Source organism: Talpa europaea, assembly GCF_964194135.1.
Source record: "Talpa europaea genome assembly, chromosome: 2".
Taxonomy (NCBI): domain Eukaryota; kingdom Metazoa; phylum Chordata; class Mammalia; order Eulipotyphla; family Talpidae; genus Talpa; species Talpa europaea.
In genome coordinates, this window is record NC_140068.1 from 770,133 (window position 1) to 785,567 (window position 15,435).

A 15,435-nucleotide genomic window follows, 5' to 3' on the forward strand; every position below is an offset into this window, starting at 1 on the left:
AGATGCCAGCGTCGTGGGCTCCACGGGGCGCTTTGGCCTCTCAAGGCGGGAGTCTGGGATGCAGGTGAGGGCCACAGGGCCGTCTGTCTCCTGCTGGCCCAGCTGCCCGGCCCCCCTCCCTTCTCCAAGGACACGCATCTGTTGTCTCGGGAGACGTGCCGGTGGCTGCCTGGGCCTCCCTGGGGCCTGTCCACTTGCCCTTCTGGGTCCGAGGCTGCTGGCCTCTGCCGGCATGGGAGGGACCTCGAGTGATGCCAGGTCACCAGCTGTGTCCGCAGAAGGTGCCACCTGCCTGGACTCCTGGGGGCGGCTTCCAGGCACACCGCCCCTCCCAAGTCCACACAGGCTGGGAGGTGGCCACCCTGCCTTCCTGTCCACTGCCCCAGCCGCCCCCATCATCCATAGGCTCAGTGCTGACCAGCTCATCCATACGTAGCCAAACTGCTGCCCCCACCCCACAGGCCTCTGTCCACCCCACCGGCAACACCAGGAAGGAGAGGGGCAGGTGGGAGGCCAGCAGCCGAGGCGCAGCCTGCAGTCCTGGTCCGTGTGGCCACGACCTCCCTGCAGCAGCTGCTAAGCTTGGGAGGAGGCCCATGTGGCGGCATGAAGGCCTGTCTTCCCCCCCACGATGCTGGCACCCCTGCGCAGAGCCCCGCGGGGGCGGCCCCGCCTGTGAGCAGCGGGCCGTTCAAGTCCCAGCCCTGGCTCTTCGTGAGGCTGCGATGACACCTTTAAAAATGTTTTACCACATCTGGCAGCACCGCCAGCCACAGCAGCAGGAACGGGCTGCCGGCCCTCGTGAGCCTGCAGGAGGCGAGGCCTGAGCTTGGCTGGGGAGGGGCCAGGATTAGGGGCCTGCTGGCCAGGGTCCAGCCCCTGCGGGTCGCTCGTGAGGCAGCAGGGGTGCGGGGGGCAGGTTTGCACTCGAACACTCAGTGTCTGTTGTCGCTTGGGAGAGATTCAGGTCAAAACTGCCGCAGATGCAGCCTCGCCCGGGTCGAGCCCCGCACGGCTGCCGGAAGGAGCCCCTAACGCGGCCGTGGGGTGGCCGCTGGTGGGCTGTGGCAGCAGCACGGATCTACTTGGAGAGCCAAAGGGGCCGCGCCCTGTGGCAGCCGCCGCAGTCTTGGGCGTCCACGGATCACGACGCCGTGAACCCCGCACTCCTGGCATCCACTGCAGCACTGCTGGTGCTCAGGGGGATGCTGGGGTGGTTACAAAGCAAGGGGGTACCCCAGAACCCCCAAACCTCCCTGCTTGAAACAGGTTCTGCCATCCACACATTGAGGCACTCTGGTATGTGAGGCCTTCGGTGGCGCTTCAGTGAGATGAGCCTGAGAGACACGAGGGAGAATGTAGTTAACTAGTTTCCGAATCACGCATCCTCTCGTGGGTCAGCCCAGCCCAGCCGAGGCCCGGGAGCCGCTACAGTCCAGGGGGCGGCGGGCTGCTTGAGGCGCAGCGAGAGGCCGGGGTAGGGCCGGGGTCCAGGGGCTCCTGGCTGCGCCTCTCTCCCTGCCCCCCCAAGGCGCAGTGGGGCATCGTGGGCAGGCGCGTGGACGGGCTTAGTTGCAGGACGCCAGGGTGCCACGGCTCCTGGTGCAGCTGTCACTCCCGAGGCCCTGGCGGGAGTAGAGGCAGAACCCCAGGCAGACTTAGGGGTGGCCCCCCTAGTGCCCCCCACCTCCACAGGGATGCCTGCAGGGATGGGGTCTGCACTCCCCTCCTGCTTCCCTGCAGGGACGGGGTCTTCTCCCCCACCCCAGCCTCCTCCCCACAGGGACGGGGTCTCCCCCCATCCCAGCCACCTCCCCGCGGGGTTGTGAGTCACTGGAGTGAGGACATGAGGCCTCTGGAGCAAAGCTCAGCTCGCCGGCTGCACCCCAGCTTACCCCGAGGAAGGCGAAGGGCCCACTGGCGCTGCAGATATTAACTTGGGGCTTATTTTGCATTTGATTGTAAAGGGGCGAAGTTCTGGACGGGTCAGTGGAGACTGGAGCTTCCATTTGTGGAAATAGATGAAGTGACCTCACGGGTGCCTTCAGGCACCCCCAAACTCAGGCTCCAGAAGACGTCTTACAAGATCACTAAGCAGGAGGCCGGCGGGGGGCGAGGAGGGTCCCCAGAACACAGCCGCGTCTCGGCCGGCGGGAGAAGCCAGAGTGGCCACAGGCCGAGAGCCTGGCCACCCACCTTCACGGCCGTCCATGTTTAAGTCGAGATGACCCGGATGTTTTGAGGGAGACACGGGCAGGCCCAAGGGGGTTGGCCCCCGGAGCAGACTAGTTGGAGCCGGCCCGCAGCAGCAGGCGGGCAGAGCGGTGGGCGACGGCCCTGCTGCAGCCGCCCTCAGGATCCAGGAGCAGGAGCGGCGTCTAGTGGAGGCCACCGGCCTGGTCTGGGTCTGCGAGCCCCCAGAGGGAAAACGGCGGATGGGGGCGCTGGCGGGGAGGGGGTCAGCCCTTGCTCCTCGCTCCTCCCTGTGGGCCTGTGAGGAGGACTCAGCCGCCTCCAGCAGGAAGTAGCCACAGCAGAGGCCTCGGCCCAGCCCAGCAGAGCCAGACCCTGCAGGCGACAGGCGGGTCTGCAAGGCCTGAGCCAGGTGTTTGTCGCCCTCCTGCCGGGCTCCCAGTCAGCTGGGGGGGTTGGGGGGGTGGCAGCATAAAGGTGAGACCAGGCACAGCCCCTGGGGCAGGAAGCCCTGAGCTGCGTAAACATAGGTACCCCCTCTGCCCCCCACTCCCGCCCCAGGCAGCAACAGCTTGTTCCTAATGGCGCTTTCCACGGAGGTGACCTGGTTTGCAACACACGCAGCTCGGGGTGCAAGTGCAGGCCCCTCAGGTCCAGCTCCCCCAGCCCCCCGTACCCCTCCCCCGCCGGTGTTTCCTTGACTGCGCTGCTGCGAGGGTCGCCTGGGGCCTGACAGGAGTTGGCCTTTGGAGGGAGGGGTCCTGAGCCCTGGGGTGGGTGGGGGTGCGGTTTTGTTCTGCACGGTGAGGGCCCCTCAGCCCAGCCAGGATGCCCACCTTAGGGGCCGCAGCCCCGCATGGAAGGGTCCGTGGGGGTGGCCGCTGCTGGGTCAGCCTCTCCAGAGGCTGAGCTGGGCGCTCCGGGTGCAGACACAGGTGACGCCCCACTCAGTGTCAGAACAGTGTGGTGGGGGGGTTGCTGCTCAGGCACAGCCCAGCCCGCGGTGGACCCTGGGGCCCTCCTGGGGTTGAGGGGGGGGGGTGCTGCTGCTGCTGCTGGGTTTCCTCCTAGGGGCACCTAGAGGACCCCCCAGGAAGCCCCAGGCTGTGCAGATGTCCGCGTTTTCTCAGCGCTGGTGTAGCGAGGTGGATGCAGGAGCTCGAGTGGCAGGTCCCTCGCCCCCTTCCTGCCCTCACACGGGCTGACGGCCTGGGCCAGCCTGGGCACTGGTCCCGCCTGGAGCCCAGGGCTGTGACTTTGATGGAGACAAGAACAGGAAAACTGAAGAGGCGGCGCCACAAGACCAGACACCCGGCCCGCACAGGAGGTTGGGGTGGCAGAGCTGGGCACAGCCATCCTCACAGCTGTGGACACTGATCCTTGTGCCAACGCCTGGGTCACAAAGCACAGCACCCAAGCGGGCACACCCAAGGGAAGGACACGGAGATGGAGCCCACGGTGGGCTCTCCGGGCCCTTTCAGGTTCTGCAGGGTTGTCCAAAGTCAGCAGCTAACCCAGGGCTCAAGGGTGACCCCTCCAAAACTGGTCTCTCAGGGCGGTCTCCGCCCTGGCCGGGGCAGCCGTCCCTCTGCCCGCCCGTGCCCGTGCAGGTGCCTCTTGTCACCCGCTCGCTCCTGCAGGGCAGCCGCCTCCTGCCTGCCCGTGACCTGCACCTGCCGGGGCTTCTCCTCCCTGACCCCCTGGCTCTGGTGACCCCTTTCCCAGCAGGAACCCGAGGACCCGCACTCCAAACCCACAGGTTCCAAAAACAAGCAGTTGGTCTTGTTGCCGCCTCCAGCCTGGTCCTCTGCCTTGAGGACACTGGCCCTTGGCGGGTTGCGGGCCTGACAGTCCCCGATGTGCCGCGCCAGCCTGTTACCCCCCTGGTTTCCTTAGGAACAGCTGCCGTGTCCTGCCTGTCCGGGCTGCGTGGCTGCAGGCCTCGCGGACGCTGTGGTGGGCGGGAAGCTGAGGCGCCTCTGGCCGATGCGCTGCGCGGCGCCAGCCCCACGCCGGCCCCGCCTCACCGGGGCCCGGCCCTCACCTGTTCCAACCTGCTGAGCCCCTGGGTGTCTGGTGGGCCAGGCGCGGCGGCGGCCCAGCGCAGCAGAGGGCGGTGTCTGGGCTCGGCAGAGGGGCCGCTGTCTGCCTCCAGGCAGCCCGTCCGCCCGGCTGCGAGCAACCCCACTGACGGGGGCGGGGCCGGCAGGGCCACCCCTGTCGCCTCCACCCCCCACCAGCAGCCGCTACTGTGGAGATGGGCGAGGAGAGGCAACTCCAGGGGTGACCTGGAGGCGGGAGGGGACGCCGCAAGGGGCCTCCAGACACGGTAGCGGGCAGCGTGCTCGGGGATGGCCGTGCAAGGTGAGGCCAGCTGTGGCCTTGGGGGTGGGGGCAGCCGTCCAGGCGGGGCAGCTGCCCAGCCAGTGCTGGGCTGTGTCCTGGCCTGTGCCCGGCTGCGATGGCGGGGGGGGGGGTGGTCTCTGCTTAGGGGGGAAGGGGGTGTGCCCTCGGGCGTGGCTTCCACGTGCATGAGCCCTGGGCCCGCGTGAGTGTGCGTGGACAGGTCTCCCCACAGACGGGCGGGCTTGCCCAGACGCGCCCCGTGGCCTGGCCACCAGGCCGGTCAAGGCCTTCAGGCTCCAAGAGGAAACTTGCTGTTGCTCTAAAGACTGAGGGGACCCAGACTGAGGGGGCTCCAGGGCCTGTCGGAGGGCCTGCCTCGAGGCAGGTGGGCAGCCCCTCCCCCGCGAGCCCCGCCGCCCCGCCCCTCCCTTGGCTCAACGGCGGAGCCCCCCGTCCGCCCCCCTGACGCGCTCTGCAGCAGACGGCACACCCGAGTCGTGGGCACGAACGTTTTCAGGAAATTTTTTTGCGGAGAAACAAACGCTTCTGCCTTCCTGCCTGGGGGAAGGGAGTTTTTAAACATGAAATAAAAACACCGTGTGTTTCGTTGTGTGTCTCACACTTCACTGTCGTCTACGTTTTAACGAACCATCTGCCCAAAAATTATTTTCAAAAATCGAGGCCTTCGTGGCCTGGCCCGACGCGGGCTTGTCTGCCTCTCCCCGGCCACGCTGTGGCAGTGCCCCCGGCTGAGTGCGCTGAGATGCCAGGCGGCCGCCGTGGGTCGGAAGGAGCAGCTCCAGGCCAGGGGTGCAGGGTTGCGCACCCTAAAATCCACATGAGAGACGTGAGCCTCGAGGAATCTTTCGAGTGGATTAAAAACAGGGACAATGCTGAGAGGCGGGGCAGAGGGAGCAGCCAAGCAGATGGCTCAGCCGGGAGGGGGCGGACCTGGCTGGCCGTCCCCTGAGCTGAGCTCTGGCGCAGCCACTGCCGGAGGGAGGGCCCGGCTGGCGCAGGGGAGGGGCAGAGCCAGGAGCCAGGAGAGAAGGGCGAGCTCAGCAGAGGGGCCAGCAGCACCCCAAGCCGGGCTGTGGGTCGGAGGAGAGGGAGGGGCGTTCTCAGGGGCTGGGCCACTGGCGAGGGGACACTGCCCCTTCTTCCATCAGACAGCTGTGCAGATCGAGACTGTGGACAGGGCCTCCCAGGGGGCCCAGGGGTCAGTCTCAGGCTGTCACCGCTATGGCCTGAGTTCGACCCCCGGCCAGGGAGCAACCCACAGGGCGCAGCAGACCCCTCCTGCCTCCCCCTGCTCCCCTCAGCAGTGGATTTCAGTGGATCTGCCTGTTCTGTCCCCCACTCTGTCGCTGGGGAATCTTCTCACCCCCACCTCTGGCCTGCACCCCAGCTCTTGTACACATGAATAAATCCTTAAAAAAAAGGGCTTCTGCTCCAGGCCCCCCAAGCACGCGCACATCGAGGGTCGGTTGCTTTCAGACGCCTGCTCCTTTCTGCATTGCCTCTTTCCCGGTTAACACAGCGGTCGGGCTCGAGCTGACCTTTCATTCCCCCTGGGAGGCTGACTGGCCGCCCGGCTCAGGCCCAGGCCCAGCCCAGAGTCGGTGCAGGGGCCCCGCGCCGTGTCCCCTCCCAGCACCTGAGGCTCGTATTCCCGTATCTGGCCAAGACTGTCCAGAGACTTCTGAGAACCAGCCTTGCTGGACGGTGGGGACGCAGGCTTGGACGGGGCTGCAGCCAGGCGGGCCCCGGGGCCCCAGTACGTGCGAGGGCGCGGGCCTGGTGGGCAGGAGGCCACTGCTACGTGGCGGTTCCTCTTTCCAGGAACGCGGCTGCCTCACGCCCACCCTCCCCGCCCACGTACACCTTGTGTAGATGCCTGAAAAGCCCCTTAGCAATGTGCTGGCTGCTCGCAGGCGAGCAAGGGCTCAGCTCTGGCTGTGTGTGTCGCGGGCGCGGGCCGGGCCGGGGGCAGATGCGGCTGCCACTCCACCGGTCTCTGGCTGCAGGGGCCAGGGCCTGCACCCCCAGGGCCTCCCAGCCCGCCCACACCCCTCCTGCGGGCCTGTCTGTGGGGCCTGAGCCCAGGGCCTTCCCTGCGAGGCCGGAGGGTATCTCAGGCTCCCCATCTGGGGAGTCGGGGCGAGCCCCGGGGGCCTACTGGGGGCGGCCACCTTCTTGTTTCGCTGGTTCTTTGCCCCGAGGGTGTTTTCCGTTTCTCTGCTCTGCATTAATTCTTTTCGCCTCTCAAATGTGGACGCAGACGTGGGCCTGTCACCCCGCTGGTCTAGCAGACACTTCACGTGAGGTCGGTTTCCTCTTGCGAGGCCACACGCCAAGGTGGCGTCCATCCTGTTCTTGCTCTCCTAATGGCGGCACGCATTCTTCTTCCTCCCTTTTCAATGATTTTTTTTTTTTTAAAGCATTTGCTGTAGAAGACAAGGCCGAGGGCAGGAGACAACTGGTCTGTGCAGAGGAGCGGGGTGGGGGCTCCCGGCCTGGACCTGCGCGTGTCCCGTCTTGGCAGCAGGCCCCGATGCCTTCTCTCAAGGAGCCCGATTCAGCTGTTCTGGAATGGAATGGGGTGGCCTGTCCGGGTCCTGCCCCGCGTGCTTAGCGGAGACTTGGAGACCCAGCCGCAGGCACGCACGAAAGGCCAATGAAGGGTTTATTTACAAAAAAGGGAAATGAAAACATGAATGAGTCCGAGAAAGAGGGAGACCAGCTGGGGACTGCGTCCCGCCGGTTCCGCTGAGCTGGGCCCAAGGGGCGCTCAAGGCCGGCAACAAACCCGGCCCCCCAGGCCCAGAGTCTGGTTCGAGCCGAGCCTGGCTGCCGACTCCACCGGTGGTGGTGACATTATGGACCTGCAGCCCGGGGGTCTGGGGTCTCTCCGCTGGGTGGGGGTGGGGCCATGAGCCTGTTCAGGACGCGCGACCCCAACAGAACACACAGCACCCTTCAGACCTCCTTTCTGCGAAGGGACCCCAGTGCTGGAGTTACTGCTCCAGGGTGGGAGCGCTATAATCACCCCAAAGACTGCCCCCAGCAGCAGATGAGGGCCCCCGGGGCATCTGGGAGGCTCCTATAAATACCATGCCCCAGTGGCTGATAGCTAAGGGGCGCCTAAGGGGCGCCCACCGTGGCTTTGAGCCCAGGAGCCGACTCTCCACCCAAGTGCCCTCGAGGGCGGTCCCGGGGAGGCCTCCGTCACTGTTCAGAGCCTCCTGGGGAGTTGCCTCCAGGCCTCCTCCGCTCAGCCTGACTCTGGGGTCACTTCTGGTCTGGTCCTGGCGACGGGACTCACGCCAGACCAGGTCAGTGATGGCAGTGACAGCGTGAGAGGCAGGCCCGGCGCCTCTGGCCCTGGTCTCGAGGTCCTGCTGGTCAGGGTCCCCGGGGCCGCTTCAGGGGAGGTTCTGGCTGCAGTCCCGTAGACCCCGCGCCGCCCCGGGGCTGTGTTTGGCGTCGGCTGTGCTTCAGCTGGTCCGACCGGCGCGCTCTGCCCGGATCTGGACTAGACTGACCCTCGGCTCCTGGAGACCCCGCGCCCTCCTCGCGGTGCCAAGGGACGCCTGCTCTGTGCCACATGGACGTCTGTGAAGAAGGCTCAGGGGACGCAGAGCCCGCGCCTGCTGAGGACTGTCCAGGGGGCTGACGCCGGTGCGGTGTGGTGGGGTCGGCCCGATGGACGCTGAGATAAAGTGGGAGCCAGCGCACTGGCCCGGGGCTGAGGCAGACACGCCCTGGCGATGATGTCACGGGCCGCGCTGGGCATGTGGCCTCAGCCTGGGCCCGGGTGTGTCTGCGGCCCCCAAGGTCAGCGAGACGCCCAGCCAGGAGGGCGGGTCAGCCCCCAGAGTCTCTCCACAAGATTGTCTAATTTCTGGAGGAATTAGATGAGGAAATTAAAACACAGTTGTTGACTTTTGCGATGTTTCATCTTTCTGAACAGTGTGTGTGCGCAGTGTGTGTGGTGTGGTGTGATGTGTACGTTGGTGTGTATGTGTGAGATGTGGGTGGTGTGTGTGTGAAATGTGTGTGGTGTGTGGGGAGGTGTGTGATGTGTGTGGGGAGGTGTGTGTGTGTGCTTGTGTGTGTAGGGGGTGTGTGGTGTGTGTGGTGTGGGGGGGTATGGGGGATGTGGGGGGAGGTGTGTGTGTGGTGTGTGTGGGGGTGTGTGGTGCGGGATGTGTGGTGTGGGGGGTGTGGTGGGGTGTGTAGGTGTGTTTGGGGAGGTGTGTGTGTGTAGGGAGTGTGTATGTGGCGTGGTGTGTGTGTAGTGTGTGTGGGGTGGGGGTGTGTGTGTGGGGTATGTGTGGTGCGGGATGTGTGATGTGGGGTGTGGTGTGTGTGTGGTGTGGTGCGGGATGTGTGGTGTGGGGGGTGTGGTGGGGTGTGTAGGTGTGTGTTTGGGGAGGTGTGTGTGTGTAGGGGGTGTGTATGTGGCGTGGTGTGTGTGTAGTGTGTGTGGGGTGTGGGTGTGTGTGTGGGGTATGTGGGGTGGGGGGTGTGTGGTGCGGGAGGGATGTGTGGTGTGGGGGTGTGGTGGGGTGTGTAGGTGTGTGTTTGGGGAGGTGTGTGTGTGTGTAGGGGGTGTGTATGTGGCCTGGTGTGTGTGTGTAGTGTGTGTGGGGTGGGGGTGTGTGTGTGGGGTATGTGGGGTGGGGGGTGTGTGGTGTGGGGGTGTGGTGGGGTGTGTAGGTGTGTGTTTGGGGAGGTGTGTGTGTGTGTAGGGGGTGTGTATGTGGCCTGGTGTGTGTGTGTAGTGTGTGTGGGGTGGGGGTGTGTGTGTGGGGTATGTGGGGTGGGGGGTGTGTGGTGTGGGGGTGTGGTGGGGTGTGTAGGTGTGTGTTTGGGGAGGTGTGTGTGTGTGTAGGGGGTGTGTATGTGGCGTGGTGTGTGTGTAGTGTGTGTGGGGTGTGGGTGTGTGTGTGGGGTACGTGGGGTGGGTGTGTGGGGATGTGTGGTGTGGGGGTGTGGTGGGGTGTGTAGGTGTGTGTTTGGGGAGGTGTGTGTGTGTAGGGGTGTGTATGTGGCGTGTGTGGTGTGGGGTGTGGCGTGTGGGGGTGTGTGGAGGATGTGGGGTGTGGGGGTCCATCTCCGCCACTCCGAGCAGGGGTTGGGGCGCCAGCCGGTGAGCTGCGGGGCGGCGGAGGGTGAGAGACTCTTCGCTGCTGGCGTTGGGGAGCCGGGAGCGTCCATGAGGGGGGCCCCGAGGAGGAGGGGGCTGGCCTCGGCCCACGCCCGGAGCTGCGGGGCCTCGGACACCGCCCGGCCTCCACCCCGAGTGGCCGGCCGACCCCGCGCCCGCAGGCGCCGGGCTGCCCACGCCGAGGCCGGCCCGCCTGCCGGTCCCCCGGGCAGGGCCTGTGGCGCGGGGACGGCCTGAGGCCGGCCCGGGGGGCGGGGGGCCGGAGCCGGCTCCCGTCCTGCCCGCGGAGGGGCTCCGGTTCCGCCAGCCTCGTCCGGGGCTCGACCGCGCCCGCCGGGACGGGTCTGGGCCTCATGGCGGTGGCCGGGCCTCGCCCCGCGGGGGCCCGATTCCCGGCGCTGTCGGGGAAGCCGCCGGCCGCGGGGCGGGGGTGGCGCGCAGGGACGCGGGCCCTGCGGGGCGCACGGCGGCTGGAGCGGGCGCGCCGGGCGCCTGCGGCGGTCACCGATGGCCTGGCCTGGCCTCCCGCGGGCCGGCTGCGCGCGGGCAGGACAGAGGCCCGGCCGCTCCCGGGGCCGCCTCAGCCGCGGGGCGCCGGGGCCTTTCCAGGGCTCGCGGGCACAGGTGCCGGCGGCCAGGGGCGCAGGGGTGGCCCGGGCCTGGCACCCCGGCGCTGTGGGGGGTGTGGCGCGTGTGGGGGGCTCCTCCCGCCGCGGCCCAAGGCCCCGGCCCCCACCCCGCGCCTCGGGGCGCACTCCGGCGCGGGCACGGGCCGGGCGGCCCCAGGGCGGCCCCGCGGGGCGCCACTGACCCGGCTCCCGCGCCCCGCGCCCCCGCCCGCCCCCGGCTGCCGCGCGGTTTCCATGGCAGCGGCAGCCTCAGCCCCGCGCGCCGCGCTGAGGGAAAGGGGTGTGGGGGGGAGGCGCCCGCGGGGGACAGGCCTCGGCGGGCGGGAGCGCGGCTGCTCCGCAGAGGCACCGCCGCGCCCAAGCCGCCCTCGCCGCGCCGCGCCGGGCCCGCAGCCCGCAGCCCGCGCCCCGCGCCGCCGCCATCTTGCGCCGCCCGCCCGCCCGCGCCCCGCCGCGACACCCCCCCCCCGCCCCGCCGCGACACCCCCCCCCGCCCCGCCGCGACACCCCCCCCCGCCGTCGGGCCCGCGGGGAAAGTTTCCGCGATGCCGATCGCGCAGCTGCTGGAGCTATGGAAGAAGATCGAGGTGGAGCCCATGGACATAGAGGTGAGGGGGGCGCGCGGGGCGGCCGGGAGGGAGGGCGGCGCCCGGCGGGGTCACGCGAAGGGGCGCCCCGGGTCTGCGCGGGGTGGGGGTCCCTGGGGCGCCGCGGTGGAGCCCGCGCCTGCCCGGCGCCCCCCGCCCCCGCCCGGCCGGAGAGGACCCCGCGCCGGGACGCCTCAGGCGCCCTCGAGTTCCCGCTGGGCGGCGGCAGCGCGGCCTCCAACAGGTGGCCCGGCCCGCGCGCCCCGCGCCCAGCGCCCGCCCCGCGCCCAGCGCCCGCCCCGCGCCCAGCGCCCCGGGAGGAGCCGCGGAGCAGGCCCAGGCCCGCGCGGGGGGCAGCCCAGGGCGCGGGGGGGGCCCCGCGCAGCGCGCGTCCTCCTGGGCGGGGCTGGGGGGCTGGGGGGGCAGCCCGGAGCGAGCCCCCACGTGCCCGCTCAGGCCTCCCGCTCCCCCGGGCCGGAACCAGCGCCACGGCCCGGCGGACCCGCGTGTGAGCCCCCCGCCCGCGGAGCCGCCAGGCCCGGCGCCCTCGACGCTCTGGGGCGCGAATCTGCCGAGCTGGGGGGGACGGGCTCCCCCGCGGCGGCGGCTCCTCCCTCAGGCCGCCCTGGCCCTGCAGGGCCCCCCCGCGGCTCCGCCCCGCGCCGCCTCCACACGCACCTGGCCCCTCGCGCCTGCCGCGTGCGCCTGTGGCACCACCGGGCGGGCCTCGGCTCTGCCCGCGCCCGCCGCCCTCTGCGTCCTTAGGGCGCCCGTGGGTGCCAGGCCCGCGCCCTGGGGGCCGGCGGGGTGGGGCAGAGGCGGCCAGCGGCGCTCAGGTCCCCGCGGCCCTCTGGCTGGGCGGGCCCCGGGCCCCCCTATGACACAGTCCTTGACAGCAGTCGCTGCGCTTCCCACGCAGACCCGCGTCGGGCCGGCTGCGGCCTGTGGCTGTTGGAGATGCTCTGGGGGCCCGTTTTATCTTCCAAGGCGGACACCTGGCTAGCGCGGCCCTGGGCCTGGCAGACACCCCGAGCATGGCCGTCACCGCTGGAGGCGGCGGGTGAAGCTCCGTGAAGGAGGGTCTAGCCAGGCCAAGGCAGGACTGGTCCGCAGGGACACCACAGCCCGCTGGGCACAGCGAGGGGCCGGGAGGCGGCCCCGGGCGATCCGGGCTGTGAGTGCTCCCGGGACACTGCGGGGATCGAGACAGGGAAAGGCCTCTTAGCTCCCTAGAGTCTCAGGCCAGCGAGGCCGAGGGCGAAGCCACAGACAGCAGACAGGTCGCCTCGAGGCGCTGGGCGGACAATCAGGGCTACGTGTCTAGAGGCCCCGCGTGGCCAGTCAGGGGTCCGTGTCCTGAGGGCCTGGTGGCCGGTGCAGGGTCCCGAGGGCCCCAATGTGATGTGAGAGGACAAGGCCGAGCAGCTTGCCCAAATCCCAAAGGCGTGACCCCCGCCATCGGGCCTGGGCTGCAGGTGCAGGGCGGCATGGTCTCCCGGCCCAGGGCGGCTCAGCACGGCACATCTGTGGCCTGTGGCGGCCAGCGGGACGGTGATCCCTTCTGTTCACTCAGGATGGCTGCAGACGGCCCCCCACAGGGCGAATGTTCCAGCCGCAGCATATCCACCCCCGCTGGATCGGTGGCCTCTCCTGCCCTCGCGCGTAGCCGGGCGGCCCGTCCTGGGCAGGAGACTCAGAGTCACAGCAGGCCCGTCCCCGCGTGCGGTCCTCTGCGCCCTCCCCGCCCGCTAACCCACCTGCTCTGTGCCTTTGTTGTCAGACCGCGGAGGACGGCCTCCTGCTGGACTCGGAGCCCTCCGCGGCCGCCGCGCAGGAGGAGGAGGTAACCGCCCTGCTTTATCTCGGCCTGGGGGGGAGGGCAGGCCTGGACGCGTGAGGTGACCAGTCCCCGAGTCCTGTTCAGTGTGTGATGGCAGGACAGGCGTGCACGTGAGCGCGACCCCGGCGTCCCGCCAAAGGGACCGGAGAGTGTGGGGCGGGTCCTTCCCCAGGCAGGACCCAGCGATGGGCGCCGCCTCCCTCCAGAGCCTGGGCCTAGCCGGAGCGCTGGGCTGGTCGTGGAGCGGAGCAGGGCAGGGCCTGGGGGGTCGCGGGGAGGGGCGCTGGGGTCCTCTGGGAGAGACCCGGGTGCTGCCCCCGACCAGGGAAGGACATGGCCGTGATCTCATGAGGCGGCCACGCGGCGGGCACTGGGCGAGCTGACAACGGGTGAGCCGCCGGGCTGCAGGGGAGGCCGGAGCCTGCACCGGTGCTTACCAGGACTCTCACCTGGGCACCCCGCTCACCCCCAGGTCCAGCCTGGGTGTAGAATGGGCGACGCAGGACTTAAAGCTCGCTGCAGGCCGGGAGGGCGGTGCGGGCTCCGTCAGGCCCGGCGCGTGGGGCGGGTGAGCAGTGGCCGCTGGGTTTTTGGGCTGTCGGGTCTGGTGCGCTCAGGCCCTAGAGCAGCAGCTGGCTGGGCCCGCCTTCCCGGGGGGCTCCTCTGCCAGGGACTCTGCGGGCGGGGAGGACACCCTGCCCCGGCCGGGGCTCAGCAGCTGCCCTGAGGGGGTCGGGTTTCCCGGGGCTGTGCCTGGGGCAGCGTGACCCTCGCTGGGCTGGCTGTAGGGGGCGCAGGGCGGGGGCGCAGGGCTGGGGGTAGGGGGGATGCAACAAGGCCTGTGGGCCCCTGTACAGCCTCGCATCCCCCCAGGAGACGGGAGGGGGGCGACGTTTCCTGATGGGAAACCCCCTATTGGGGGTTCGCAGCGAGCTGCGGGGGCGCTGGAGACCCACGCGGGGCTGCAGCATATGTGCCATCCTGATGTCAGTGCCCGCTGGCTGGGACAGTGCCCCCCTGTGCCCGTGGCTGCCGAGCTCTGACAGGGTCAGCTTCTCCCTGTGCCCAGCCTCTCGGCCTCCAGGCAGCGAGGCCGGGTGGGGCCTGGACTAGGGGTCAGGCTTCCCGTCTGGGCATGCGCCACAGTTAGCAAACCATATCAGGAAGGTGCCCTCCTCGGAGGGTGTGTGGCAGCGGGACCCCACTCCTCGGCCCCGGTGCTGGCTCCACCCGCTGTCCCTTGGCCGCCTTGCATCCCTGCTGGTTTTCTGTCCAGCCAGAGACTGAACCACCTCAGCCCTCCTCAGCGCTCTGGAGAAGGCCGAGCCGGCACAATGTGTGGGGGGCGACGGCACCGCACTCTGAACCCCGCTGGTGTGTGGATGCACCGGCCCGCGCCTGGAGCCCTGGTTGCTGGCACGTCCTGGGGCAGCACAAAGGGACACGGGACATGCATGACAACAGGCAGCGTGTCCTCCAAGGCGCAGCGTGACCGCCTGTGGCGTCAGCACAGCCGTGGAGCCCGGCGCTTGCCTGCGTGGACGTATGTCCTGCCAGCCCCTGCCACTGCTCCGAGTGACCGCCGGATGCTGGGCGTGTGACCCACCAGTGAGGTCTGGGGTTTTGGCTCCACATCCCCATCACGCCCTCGTCTCTCCATCTACACACACAGGAAGCCTCCGCGAGTGTGCCTGGGCAACCTCTAAAACTGCCGTCCCCGTTCAGGGTCAGCCTTAGCTTTGCCTGTGCCGTGCTGGTTGAGTCCTGCCAACCACAGGCCCCCGAAACACCCCACAGCCTCTGGGCCGGGCAACATGACGGGCTGGGGTGTCCCCACCCTGTGGCCGCCAAGACAGCCTCGGGAAGAGAGGACCAGCTCCCGGGACGTGGCGTGTGCCCATCGCAGCCAGGCGCCGTCTCTGTGCAGACCCTGCGCAGAGCCCTTTAGTACAGGTCAGTGCTGGAGAAATCCCGGCATCACTTGGGGCACTTCTGGGTGCCCGCTGGAGTGGCCGCTCATCCTCCAGGCATGCATGCCTGGACGGCCCCGCGCCCCCCCCAGCTGGGCCCTGCCGCTGGGCTCCTCTCCTCTTTGTTTTCGGGGTCGTGAGAGGGGGCATCCGAGAGACGCGCTGTGTAGAGAGCAGCAGAGCCGCACCCCAAGTACCGAGGCGTCTCCGAGAAACACTGACTCCCTGAAAACGTCCCAAGGGCGGCTGCAGCTTTGGGGTAATGGAGCCAGGGCTTGGGGTCAAAAGCCAAAGTCTCTCTCTTTGCTCCCAGGTGTCACACTTGACCCCGTGGGCGGGGGCCGGGCTTGGACAGGAGCGCCGAGGGCGCCTGCTTTCTCCTTCCAGCCCTCGGGGCTTCTGGGAGTCCAGGAGAGCACCCAGAGAGCCGCCTGAGCCCCACCCCGCACCCCCCAGGCGGCCGCTGCGCCCACGCCCGGCTTGCTCTGTGGCCCCGCGGTCCAGGCCAGCCTGGCCCCCGCCGGCGCGCGTCCACCTCTGCTCAGCCCAAGCGCCCCCCTGCCCCCAGCCGCGCGCGCTGCCCGCACGCTCAGGGTGGGAGGGTTGTTTACTGGCGAGAGCCGCGTTGTGGGGCTTCTCTGAGTCGGGCTGGCAGCGAGCCCGCGCCGCTTGGCTCGCGCGTTTGCTGAGAGGACTC